At 37.3% G+C, this 14076-nt stretch overlaps 1 long non-coding RNA gene across 1 annotated transcript in view; it reads left to right on the forward strand.

The window, feature by feature from the left end:
• Positions 1–343: 343 nt before the first annotated feature.
• LOC137416258 (uncharacterized) overlaps positions 344–14076 on the forward strand; it is a 40745-nt gene continuing 27012 nt past the window's right edge. Inside the window, exon 1 of the long non-coding RNA XR_013621877.1 lies at positions 344–388. This is a non-coding gene — a long non-coding RNA (uncharacterized LOC137416258). The remainder of the gene's footprint in view (positions 389–14076) is intronic.

Here is a 14076-nt window from a genome sequence, read left to right on the forward strand (position 1 = left end):
GCTGAGGGTGCTGCTGTGCCCCTGATACAATGGCATCTGCTGGTTAGGGCAGGAATTTGGACCTGGCCATGGGGCCGGCGATAGCTTACCGATTCTTTAACGTCCAACAACTAATGTCAGCACACAGGATGCAATACCTATCCTCAGACAAGGTCACCAAGCAGGTCATTTCATAACAAATCTTCACAATGCACAACTAGAGAATGTAGCTCACTTCTTATATCATAAATTATATTGATGGTGAATTATAAATTGTTTATCAACACAAAGTTAATTCGTTTAACAAGGATAAAATCATTGAAATGAATTATTTGATGATTTGTTTGTTCCCGAATTTGCATAGGACTGGGTGCTGTATTTGATGGCCTGGCCCTCGGCCATGCGAACGGTAAGTGATGAGGGTGGGATCGTTGAGTGTTGTAATGATTGTGGAAATGAGGATTGATTAAATAAAACTCGTCTTCATGTCTGTCTTTGATTATCGTGATATTTCCAAATACGTACTCTGCTTTCCCATGCGCACCTCATGTTTTTCATTTTTATTCCATTCATTAATCTCTTGTCCCATATCATGTTAACATCATCGCTCTGTTCCACGTGGGTTCCCTCACGAGTTAGCTAACACCTCAGGTGATGATGAAATCTATATTAGATCTCACATCTCAATATTACAGTCACAAAATCCTTGTGATACAGCCCATGCTTGAGAAGCACCAGAATGGTGGTTTGCTTTTCGCATGAACCTTATTTAATTATGAATCAAAAGAACACAAAACAACTCAAGCACGAGTTCCTCATCTCGATGTTCATTTGGAAAATTCTCTTTCACTATCAGAGTACCCACCCTATGGGCGACCTTGTTCGAAGCATGCAACACGCTCTTATACCTTTATTTGGGTGGTGTATAGGCAACTAACAGCTGCCTCAATCGCTTCTGAAAATAAAAACAAAATAACCCGGGTTGTGTGCATGAAGCAAAAACATGGCAACTGTTTACAATTCAAAACACCTCACTTACACTGGAGAACTTACACTGAAAACTTACACTTACACTGAAACACTGAAAACTTACAACTGAACAAAACTAACACTGAAAAAAACAAAAACAAAAAAAAACTTGGGGGCAGGAGTACTGCATATACTGGAAAGGGCGTGGACTTGTAATACCCTCTCCCACCTGGAGGCGGCGCTACATAATACACATTTGCATTGAGAATTGGCGCACCCCTCGCCCGCCCCCAAGACCACTGGCAAAGATAAAAACACTACTATGCACTAATTGGGACATGCTGATCCTACTATGTAGATAGTCTGGATGTAATCGAGACAGAACTGCTGGAGTAGCATGACAAACAAACAAACACACAAACAAAAACACCGGTCTGTGAGTTATATCAAGGATGTTCAAGCAACAGGGAAAACTCCACAAAATGATAAACAACAAGTACAGATACATTCAAAGCACACTGCCCCCATGCCAAATAATTAAATATCCTACAGCGCGGCAATACCGCAGCGTAGCTCATAGAGGCTGCATTGGGAAGGAGAGGTGCACACGAATTGATTGATTAATTGTATAATTAAAATCAATAAAAGATTATCACAAAATATTTTCTTAATCAATTGGCTAATGGCACAACTAAACCACTCGTGCTTCATCCGAAGATGTATCTTTTAGAAATTTAATTAAATAACTCATTAATAAAGAATTAAATAATTAATTGATTAATCAATAAATAATTAATCGATTAATCAATAAATAATTAATCGATTAAATGATTAATCAATAAATCAAAAATATCCTTGACAGCCACATCACTATCATGTGATGATGTCCTCAATCATAATTGTGCCGAATCACACTGTCATGTCCAAATATTAGCTTCCCAGCTCAAAAGGTGCCTGAGATATTGGCCAAATGAGAAAGAAAATAAATAAATGATTAATAATGAAAATAAATAAATAATAATCATGAAAAAATTAAATCATTAATCAATTCGGTCACATAACACATAAATCACCACCATTTCATCAGAATCTGTAATTTTTTTATTTTATTTTTTTTAGTAATTCATCGAATAATTAAATAATTAATCGATGAATTGATTAATTGATAAATCAATAAATCAAAAATATCCTTGATAGCCACATCACTTGGTCACTCATGTCCAAATATTAGCTTCCGAGCTCAAAAGGTGCCTGAGATATTGGTCAAATGAGAAGAGAAAATAAATAAATGATTAATAATGAAAATAAATAAATAATAATCATTAAAAAATTAAATTATTAGTCAATTCGGTCAGAGAACACATAAACCACCACCATTTCATCAGAATCTGTAACTTAAAAAAAAAAAATTTTAGTCTCTTTTTTTTCTTTCTTTTTTTCTTATTTTTTGTGTACAGAGTCGAGGCTCGTGAAAGAGCTAACATTTATCAAACAAACAAATCAAACAAACAAAGTATATAAAAAGGGGAGTGGTCGACAAGATGAGGAGAGAAGGGGAGGAAGCACACAAACACAACATTTGAGAGCAGGGACATCAGGAGATGTTTTTGGAGGGAGAGGGCCTGGGGGGAGGCAGGATAGGTACAAAACGTAAGGCCACCAAGGACTTCCAGGAAAGAAGTCAAAAGTCACCTCAAAAAAGTGGCTATTGGGTGAAATTAGCGGGGGTAGAAAAGATCAAGGTTTTGGATTGGGGAAGATAGGAGATGGTGGTGAACAGCCGTTTTAAAGACCTGGAGGGAGGAGTTGGATTGAAGAGAGTGAGGGAGTTTGTTCCAGAGGCGGGAGAAAAGAGGAATGAAGGAGTGAAGGTGAGCAGAGAGTCTTGATTTTGGCAGTTTAACCATAAGAGGGTTGCAGGCAGATCCTTTGCGACCTGCAGGAATATTTGGGGGACAGAGCCCAGAGAGAGCTGGGGGAGCAAGGCCGGAGAGGAGTCGGTAGAAGACGGAAAGACCACCAACCTACCTGCGGTGATGAAGTGAAAGGCCCTCGGAGATAGCGTCATCGCGGGAGATTCCAATGATTCTGAACGCTTTGGTTTCAACAGCATGAAGACGAGCTAGGTGTGAGGCAGGAGCACCAGCCCAGAGGGGAGAGCAGTACTCCATTGAGCTGCGGATGAAAGCCTTGTATGTGGTGAGGAGCTCAGGTGTGCCAAGGAAGGACTTCGCACGACGGAGGATGCCCAGTCGGCGACTGGCTTTGGAGGCCAGCTTGGAAATGTGGTTTTCCCAGGAAAGATCATGGCAGATAGTGAGACCCAAAAGCTTGAGTGACAGAACTTCTTGGAGAGGATTATTCAGAAAGTAGATGGGAGGGTTGTCCAGTCGGTCTTTTCGGAGAGACATCGTAAGAGTGTGAGATTTGTCAGGATTGAAAGACATGTTCCACTTGTTTGCCCAGTCTGTGATTTTGTCCAGGTCTGCAGAGAGTGAGGAGGCTGCAGACTGCCGATCTGAGGGATGAGTAATGGAGCGGCAGAGAGTGGAGTCATCAGCAAAGAGATAGAGAGGATTTTCAAGAGAGTCAGAGAGATCATTGATGAAGACCAGAAAAAGCCCAGGGCCCAGAACACTGCCTTGGGGAACTCCAGCCTGAACAGGAAGAGGAGATGAGAGAAACCCATTCAGGGCCACACGTTGACGACGACTAGAGAGGAAGTCTGCCAGCCATGCGTGGAGATTTCCATGGATACCAAAGGAGGAGAGTTTGGTGAGCAGAGCGGGGTGCCAGACTGTATCGAAGGCACGTGATATGTCGAGGGAGACAGCTCTAATTTCCTGTTTGGCATTGAGGATACCGTCATTAATCGAATAATTAAATAATTAATTGATTAATTGATTAATGAATAAATCACAAATAGCCTTTGCAGCCAAATCACCTGGTTATTGGCATGTCCAAATATCAGCTTCCTAACTCAAAAGGTTCCTGAGTTAATGGTCAGAATAGAAAGGAAATTTAATTCATTAAATAAGCACTTAATTAATCGCTAATAATTAAATAAGTCCTCAATTAATTGATTAATCAAAAAACAAAAAATACGGTTTTTGAGAAAGGACTTGCTCACTATTGTGCAGAAATTTCAGCTTCCCAGCTCAAAGGATGGCTGAGATATCGCCCGGAAAAACAAACAAACAAGAAAACAAACAAACAAACAGAGTGAAAACTGAGTACTCCCTTTCAGCGTGCGTCACTGTCGAGCCTCCTTCGGTGCCCAGCAATGACGATTTGCAATGCCTGGAGATGGCAAAGGAAAGGTGCGGTGTACAACAACGAAAGTGAAAACTGAGTACTCCCTTTCAGCGTACGTCACTGCCGAGCCCCCTTCGGTGCCCGGCAAGGACATTTCGCAATGCCTGGAGATGGCATAGGAAAGGTGCGGTGTACAATTAATAATGCAAATAAATAAATAATAATCATTAAAAAATTAAATTATTAATCAATTCGGTCATAGAACACATAAACCTCCACCATTTCATCAGAATCTGTAACTTTAAAAAAAAAAAGTTTTAGTCATTAATCGAATAATTAAATCATTAATCGATTAATTGATTAATTGATTAATTAATAAATCAAACATAGCCTTTGCAGCCAAATCACCTGGTCATTGGCATGTCCAAATATCAGCTTCCTAACTCAAAAGGTGCCTGAGTTAATGGTCAGAAGAGAAAGGAAATTTGATTAATTAAATAAGTACTTCATTAATCGCTAATAATTAAATAACTCCGTAATTATTTGATTATTCAAAAAACAAAAAATACGTTTTTTGAGAAAGGACTTGCTCACTAGTGTGCCGAAATTTCAGCTTCCTAGCTCAAAGGATGGCTGAGATATCGTCCGGACAAACAAACAAACAAGAAAACAAACAAGAACGAAAACAAACAAGTACACATACATTCAAAGTACACCGCCCCCATGCCAAATAATTAAATATCCCACAGCGCGGCATTGCCGGGATGCCTCCGGCGCCCGGCAATACCGCAGTGCAGCTCATTGAGGCTGCATTGGGTGGGAGATGTGTACGCTAATTGATTGATTAATTGTATAATTAAAATCAATAAAAGATTATCACAAAATATTTTCTTAATCAATTGGCTAATAGCATAACTAAACCACTAGTGCTTCATCCGAAGATGTAGCTTTTAGAAATTTAAATAAACAAGTCATTAATAAAAAAATAATTAATTAATTGATTACTCAATAAATAATTAATCGATTAAATGATTAATCAATAAATCAAAAATATCCTTGATAGCGACATCACTTGGTCACTGTCCCCTTCTCTCCCCATCTTGTCTACCGCTCCCCTTGTTTTTTTGTGTTTTGTGTGTCGGTTTGTCTTTTTGTGTGAATAATGTTAGCTCTTTCACGAGCCTCGATCTTGTATACAAAAAAAAAACCAAAAAAAAAAACTGTCATGTCCAAATATTAGCTTCCCAGCTCAAAAGGTGCCTGAGATATTGGCCAAATAAGAAAGAAAATAAATAAAGAATTAATAATAAAAATAAATAAATAATAATCATTAAAACATTTAATTATTTATCAATTCGGTCAGAGAACACATAAACCACCACCATTTCATCAGAATCTGTAACTGAATTTTTTATATTTTTTTTAGTAATTAATCGAATAATTAAATAATTAATCGATACATTGATTAATTGATTAATCAATAAATCAACAATATCCTTGATAGCCACATCACTTGGTCACTCATGTCCAAATATTAGCTTCTGAGCTCAAAAGGTGCCTGAGATATTGGCCAAATGAGAAAGAAGACAAATAAATGATTAATAATGAAAATAAATAAATAATAATCATAAAAAAATTAAATTATTAATCAATTCGGTCAGAGAACACATAAACCACCACCATTTCATCAGAATCTGTAAGTTAAAAAAAAAAAAATTTTTTGTCATTAATCAAATAATTAAATAATTAATCGATTAATTGATTAATTAATTAATTAATAAATCAAAAATAGGCTTTGCAGCCAAATCACCTGTAGGCCATGGGGCATACCATTAAAATCCACTTTTTCATGCAACAGGAATGGGGATTACTTGATTTATTCATGAAAATCAGCAAAATATTCGTTCCATTCGATATAATAATGTCCCCAATAAATATACCTGCACATTAAAATACAAATAAAGAAAGAATTTCTATAAAAAAATCATGTTTAAAATTCGCGGACAAGGTTGTTCACGTGATAAATTCAGCGAATGAGCGCTCCAGATACGTCAGGTGCCGTAATTGGCCAATCACGCAGCTCATACTAAGCTCCGTTCGGTAGCTGACAAACCAAGATGGCGACGCCCTTTGCTTCGGCAGTGACAGGAAAACCTGTTCAATTTTCGTCCAAATTTTGCGTGATGCATGTTGTCCATAAAACTAAAAGCAATTTCATTCAATTCAATGATAAAAACTGGGCACGCTTTGTTGAATTTGCGAGTAAATGGTTGCTCTATGACTGTAAAGAACGCGATTTACTGGCCGACTGTGCGGTAAAGCTGGGGCTTGATTTTGCCGATACACAATCCTGCATTGAAGCCAAACCAGAAAATCCCAACATTGGCTACCATTATGATTGTTCACGTCGCTTTTGTGACATCAGTAAAGTGAACAGGCTGAAGGAGAAAAAGACCGAAACATCTACATCTCATGGTAAGTTAATATGATTATGTAGTAATTTTTTTAGTAAGCTTTAAGTTTAGCCAAAAGTTTCAATTGTTCTGCAAACATAGACATGATCATGATGATAGAATCTGATCGTGATGATAGAATTCACATTACATTGCCATATATCATGATCAAATAAATCATCATGCTTGATTCAAGCAAGTTAGTAACAAGTTCCGGAAGATTTGGAGTTGGCCTTAGAAGAGTAGTATCTTCAAATTCAATTGACAAATGTACAGCAGACTCAGCAAGTCATGCATGATGAAATGTACATTTTATGATTTTGTTTATCTATTTCAAGACTACAATTTATAATACAAATCGTACTATTGCAAGCATGCTCTTTTACTTTAGTAATAGTATCATGATATGTGGGGATATTGTGGTTTATGTCATCAGGCTCATGTCACACCTCATTACAGTTTTTAGGATCCACAAAGAATTAAGAAATAATTTTGTACATGTAGACTACACATTTTTACTAAATTGTACGGTAGGTACTTCTTACTGTCCTGTAAATGATGGTAATAAAAAGTATGTTTACCTTGTCAGAGAAGTTGTTTAAAAAACCATGATTTGATATTTGTTACTAAAAAAGACAGATGTTTGCAAAATTTTAAACTCTATAATTATAAACAATAAACACATGTTGAGTTTATTTTTATTTTGTATTTTTGTTTTCTTGTTGTTTTTTTGCACGGTGGTCATGGTCATTAATATTTTTACTAGCAAAGTGTGTACAAATGTATAACAAGGGATGCACCAATAGATTCTTGGGGGGGGGGCAAGGGACATGGAAGTTTTTTGAAGAAAAAAAACGTCACCTACTATTGAGGCAAAAAAGAAAATTTACTCACTGATCTGAGTAGAAAAACAACAACTGAATATCAATGAAATACATTAGATATGAAAAAACACTTTGCCGTCTTGGTGGCGGAAAAAAAACCCCACTTTGTTTTTAACAGTTCCCGAGAAATCCTTGAAGACGTCGGAGCTATCGACAATTAAAAAAAATAACATGTGGACTTTGTTCTAAACAGTTTCTCAAAAAATCCTGGAAGATGGCGGAGCTATCGACAATTTTTTGTGCACAGTGTGCATGTATACTTTTACGGTGCAAATGTTTACTTGCACAGTTACTTTGAGTGTGACCGCTATTTTGTCAATGCATGGATGATGCTGCCGGCTTTATTTGGGGCAAATACCAACGTGAGATGGCACAAGTTTTTATTGTTGCATCAAATTGCATGTTCCATCCCATGATATCCTAAAGGCCAAACAAAAATATAATTGTTGTATTATATTTTTTTTTAAATATATTGTCAGAAAAAATTGGGTATACAAGTAACTGGAAGAAAAAAAATGAAAACAATTGTCTATATTTATGTTTAGACAATAATTCAATGGTTGGTAGGTAGGAAGAAAATAAATACATGTTTCATATTTGTTGAAAAAAAGTTAAATTCTAATCACTCAAAATTTGTTTCTTCCTTCTGTTTAATGCAGATGCCGGGACAGACATGAACGAACTTGACGATGGTCCAGTTGTAGTTAGTGAAAGCAGTGGAGAGCCCAGCAGAAAGAGAATGTTGCGTTCCTCAGATGCAAACAGCAGCCAAAGAGATTGGAGCAGGCGACATATGTTTCCTGAAGAGTGCATTTTCTGCCATAGCAACCAATACAAGCGCAGTCACATCTCAGGAAAGAGGTCAATGGTAAGGCTAGTAAAATGTGAACTCATCAGTGGAGGTCAACTTCTAAAGGCTGCAAAAGCAAAAGAGGATGTACAAATGCTGCATCAAATAGAAGGGGAGGACTTGGTTGCCAGGGAGCTTCAGTACCATCATGGCTGCTACAAGAACTACACAAGATTTTTGAGTAAACCTGGCAAGCCATTGACCCCAGTTCAAAATGGCTATATTGATGCTTTTGACAAATTCAGCCAAAACACCATCAGAAAGCGTCTAATTATAGGCAAAGAAATTCTTACATTGAGTAAACTCAATAAGATATTTATCCGCGCCATTAAAGATGTCAGCGGCATCGATGCACCATATCGAACATGGCATCTGAAGACGCGACTACAGAAAAGCTTTCCACAGTTAGTCTTCATCAAAGCCAAAAGTAGAAACATGAGTGACATTGTGTTTAGTGAGTGTCTATCAGCAGAAGATTTGGCCGAGGACTTGGTAGACGATACAGCAGGGAGTTTAACAGATGACAGCACAGATAATGAAGAGGAGAGTATACCAACTGTTTCAGAATCCAAAGTACCACCCACAAATGACGACTTACGCATGCTGTATAGCGCTGCACTTATCATAAAGGCTGCTGTCTCCAATAAGCCATCTTCACCACCACCATGGCCACCTACTTCTGACGACCTAACAGAAGATAAAGTAAAGGCAGAGGTTCCTTTTCAACTGAACTGATCATAGAAGGTAGAAGTGAGAAGTTAATTTAAAAAAAGTAAAATAAAAATGATTTATTTGCGGCACAACATGTGTTTCAGCTGCGGCGGACCATATTTTCAGATTGGATTCATTTTCAACTTATCGCTATGACTATCTAGATACAAAAATATCATGTTTATTGGTGTATTTTAGTGAAAAGGAGGTCTAGAAACAATATCACAATCAATTTTTTTCATTTTACTCCTCAAACTATCCAGAAATAAAAGAAAATGCAGTAACGTATAGTTGATGAATATATATTTACTTGCATTTTCATCAAGTGCGCGTTTAAAATTAATGAGCACCCCTGGTGTCTGGGGACATGGTGTTTCTTGTTCAGGAGCACATCCCCAACCCATCTATAGCAATTTTAAGTAATCCCCTGCGTTGTTGCACGAAATTGTCAAATTGAGCACATTTTAGCCCTATGCCCCATGGCCTACTGGTTATTGGCATGTCCAAATATCAGCTTCCTAACTCAAAAGGTTCCTGAGTTAATGGTCAGAATAGAAAGGAAATTTAATTAATTAAATAAGCACTTAATTAATCGCTAATAATTAAATAAGTCCTCAATTAATTGATTAATCAAAAAACAAAAAATACGGTTTTTGAGAAAGGACTTGCTCACTATTGTGCCGAAATTTCAGCTTCCCAGCTCAAAGGATGGCTGAGATATCGCCCGGAAAAACAAACAAACAAGAAAACAAACAAACAAACAGAGTGAAAACTGAGTACTCCCTTTCAGCGTGCGTCACTGTCGAGCCTCCTTCGGTGCCCAGCAATGACGATTTGCAATGCCTGGAGATGGCAAAGGAAAGGTGCGGTGTACAACAACGAAAGTGAAAACTGAGTACTCCCTTTCAGCGTGCGTCACTGCCGAGCCCCCTTCGGTGCCCGGCAAGGACGTTTCGCAATGCCTGGAGATGGCATAGGAAAGGTGCGGTGTACAATTAATAATGAAAATAAATAAATAATAATCATTAAAAAATTAAATTATTAATCAATTCGGTCATAGAACACATAAACCTCCACCATTTCATCAGAATCTGTAACTTAAAAAAAAAAAAGTTTTAGTCATTAATCGAATAATTAAATCATTAATCGATTAATTGATTAATTGATTAATTAATAAATCAAACATAGCCTTTGCAGCCAAATCACCTGGTCATTGGCATGTCCAAATATCAGCTTCCGAACTCAAAAGGTGCCTGAGTTAATGGTCAGAAGAGAAAGGAAATTTGATTAATTAAATAAGTACTTAATTAATCGCTAATAATTAAATAACTTCGTAATTATTTGATTATTCAAAAAACAAAAAAATACCTTTTTGATAAAGGACTTGCTCATTAGTGTGCCGAAATTTCAGCTTCCTAGCTCAAAGGATGGCTGAGATATCGTCCGGACAAACAAACAAACAAGAAAACAAACAAGAAAGAAAACAAACAAGTACACATACATTCAAAGTACACCGCCCCCATGCCAAATAATTAAATATCCCACAGCGCGGCATTGCCGGGACGCCTCCGGCGCCCGGCAATACCGCAGTGCAGCTCATTGAGGCTGCATTGGGTGGGAGAGGTGTACGCTAATTGATTGATTAATTGTATAATTAAAATCAATAAAAGATTATCACAAAATATTTTCTTAATCAATTGGCTAATAGCATAACTAAACCACTAGTGCTTCATCCGAAGATGTAGCTTTTAGAAATTTAATTAAACAAGTCAATAATAAAAAAATAATTAATTAATTGATTACTCAATAAATAATTAATCGATTAATCAATAAATAATGAAGCGATTAAATGATTAATCAATATACCAAAAATATCCTTGATCGCCACATCACTTGGTCACTGTCATGTCCAAATATTAGCTTCCCAGCTCAAAAGGTGCCTGAGATATTGGCCAAATGAGAAAGAAAATAAATAAATGATTAATAATGAAAATAATAAATAATGATCATTAAAAAATTCAATTATTAATCAATTCGGTCACAGAACACATAAACCACCACCATTTCATCAGAATCTGTAACTGATTTGTTTTTTTTGTTTTTTAGTAATTAATCCAATAGTTAAATAATGAATCGATTAATTGATTAATTGATTACTCAATAAATCAACAATATCCTTGATAGCCACATCACTTGGTCACTCATGTCCAAATATTAGCTTCCCAGCTCAAAAGGTGCCTGAGAAATTGGCCGAATGAGAAAGAAAATAAATAAATGATTAATAATGAAAATAAATAAATAATAATCATTAAGAAATTAAATTACTCATCAATTCGGTCACAGAACACACAAACCACCATCATTTCATCAGAATGTGTAACTTAAAAAAAAAAAAATTTTAATTAAATAATTAATCGATTAATTGATTCATCAATAAATCAAAAATATCCTTGATAGCCACATCACTTGGTCACTCATGTCCAAATATTAGCTTCCCAGCTCAAAAGGTGCCTGAGATATTGGCCAAATGAGAAAGAAAATAAATAAATGATTGATAATGAAAATAAATAAATAATAATCATAAAAAAATTAAATTATTAATCTATTTGGTCAGAGAACACATAAACTACCACTATTTCATCAGAATCTGTAACTTTAAAAAAAAAAAATTTTTTGTCATTAATCGAATAATTAAATAATTAATCGATTAATTGATTAATTAATAAATCAAAAATATCCTTTGCAGCCAAATCACCTGGTCATTGGCATGTCCAAATGTCAGCTTCCTAACTCAAAAGGTGCCTGAGTTAATGGTCAGAAGAGAAAGGAAATTTAATTAATTAAATAAGTACTTAATTAATCGCTAATAATTAAATAACTCCTCAATTTATTGATTAATCAAAAAAAAAAATACCGTTTTTGACAAAGCACTTTCTCACTATTGTGCCAAAATTTCAGCTTCCTAGCTCAAAGGATGGCTGAGATATCGCCCGGACAACCAAGAAAGAAAACAAACAAACAAGAAAGAAAGAAACCAGAGTGAAAACTGAGTACTCTCTTTCAGCGTGCGTCACTGCCGAACCCCCTTTGGTGCCTGGCAATGACGATTTGCAATGCCTGGAGATGGCATAGGAAAGGAGCGGTGTACAAGAAACCAGAGTGAAAACTGAGTACTCTCTTTCAGCGTGCGTCACTGCCGAGCCCCCTTTGGTGCCCGGCAATGACGATTTGCAATGCCTGGAGATGGCATAGGAAAGGAGCGGTGTACAACAAACAAACAAACAACCAGAGTGAAAACTGAGTACTCTCTTTCAGCGCACGTCACTGCCGAGCCCCCTTCGGTGCCCAGCAATGACGATTTGCAATGCCTGGAGATGGCATAGGAAAGGTGCGGTGTACAACAGAGTGAAAACTGAGTACTCCCTTTCAGCGTGCGTCACTGCCGAGCCCCCTTCGGTGCCCATCAATGACGATTTGCAATGCCTGGAGATGGCATAGGAAAGGTGCGGTGTACAACAGAGTGAAAACTGAGTACTCCCTTTCAGCGTGCGTCACTGCCGAGCCCCCTTCGGTGCCCAGCAATGACGATGTGCAATGCCTGGAGATGGCATAGGAAAGGTGCGGTGTACAACAGAGTGAAAACTGAGTACTCCCTTTCAGCGTGCGTCACTGCCGAGCCCCCTTCGGTGCCCAGTAATGACGATTTGCAATGCCTGGAGATGGCATAGGAAAGGTGCGGTGTACAACAACCAGAGTGAAAACTGAGTACTCCCTTTCAGCGTGCGTCACTGCCAAGCCCCCTTCGGTGCCCAGCAATGACGATTTGCAATGCCTGGAGATGGCATAGGAAAGGTGCGGTGTACAACAGAGTGAAAACTGAGTACTCCCTTTCAGCGTGCGTCACTGCCGAGCCCCCTTCGGTGCCCAGTAATGACGATTTGCAATGCCCGGAGATGGCATAGGAAAGTTGCGGTGTACAACAAGTACAGATACATTCAAAGTACACCACCCGCATGCCAAATAATTAAATATCCCACAGCGCGGCATTGCCGGGACGCCTCCGGTGCCCGGCAATACCGCAGTGGAGCTCATAGAGGCTCCATTCGGAGGGAGAGGTGTACACTAATTGATTGATTAATTGTATAATTAAAATCAATAAAAGATTATCACCAAATATTTTCTTAATCAATTGGCTAATAGCATAACGAAACCACTAGTGCTTCATCCGAAGATGTATCTTTTAGAAATTTAATCAAACAAGTCGTTAATAAAAAATTAAATAATTAATTGATTAATCAATAAATAATTCATCGATTAATCAATAAATAATGAATCGATGAAGTGATTAATCAATAAATCAAAAATATCCTTGATAGCCACATCACTTGGTCACTGTCATGTTCAAATGCGGGCGACGTTTGTGTGAACAGAAGAGAAATGAAAATTGTGGTCAGAAGAGAAATGAAATTTAATGAATTAAATAAGTACTTAATTAATCGCTAATAATTAAATAACTCCTTAATTAATTGCTTATTCAAAAAACAAAAAATAGCGTTTTTGACAAAGGACTTGCTCACGACTGTGCCGAAATTTCAGCTTCCTAGCTCAAAGGATGGCTGAGATATCGCCCGGACAAACAAAAAAACAAGCAAGCAAGAAAACAAACAAACAAGTACAGATACATTCAAAGTACACCGCCCCCTTGCCAAATAATTAAATATGCTACAGCGCGGCATTGCCGTGGCGCCTCCGATGGGGTTTTGCAATGGTGTGTGTGTGTGTGTGTGTGTGTGCGTGCGTGTGTGTGTGTGTGTGTGTGTGTGTGTGTGTGTGTGTGTGTGTGTGTGTGTGTGTGTTTAGCCGGGCTGTAACTTTTTACCATTTGAGCTTTTGTCATCGATTTTTTAACAAAACTTTATTTTGAGAACATGGATAAGACAAATTAATAATTTGGTCAAAGGTCAAGGTTGCATGA

The sequence above is a fragment of the Myxine glutinosa genome, chromosome 1 (genome assembly GCF_964187855.1).
Source record: "Myxine glutinosa chromosome 1, kmMyxGlut1.1, whole genome shotgun sequence".
NCBI lineage: Eukaryota > Metazoa > Chordata > Myxini > Myxiniformes > Myxinidae > Myxine > Myxine glutinosa.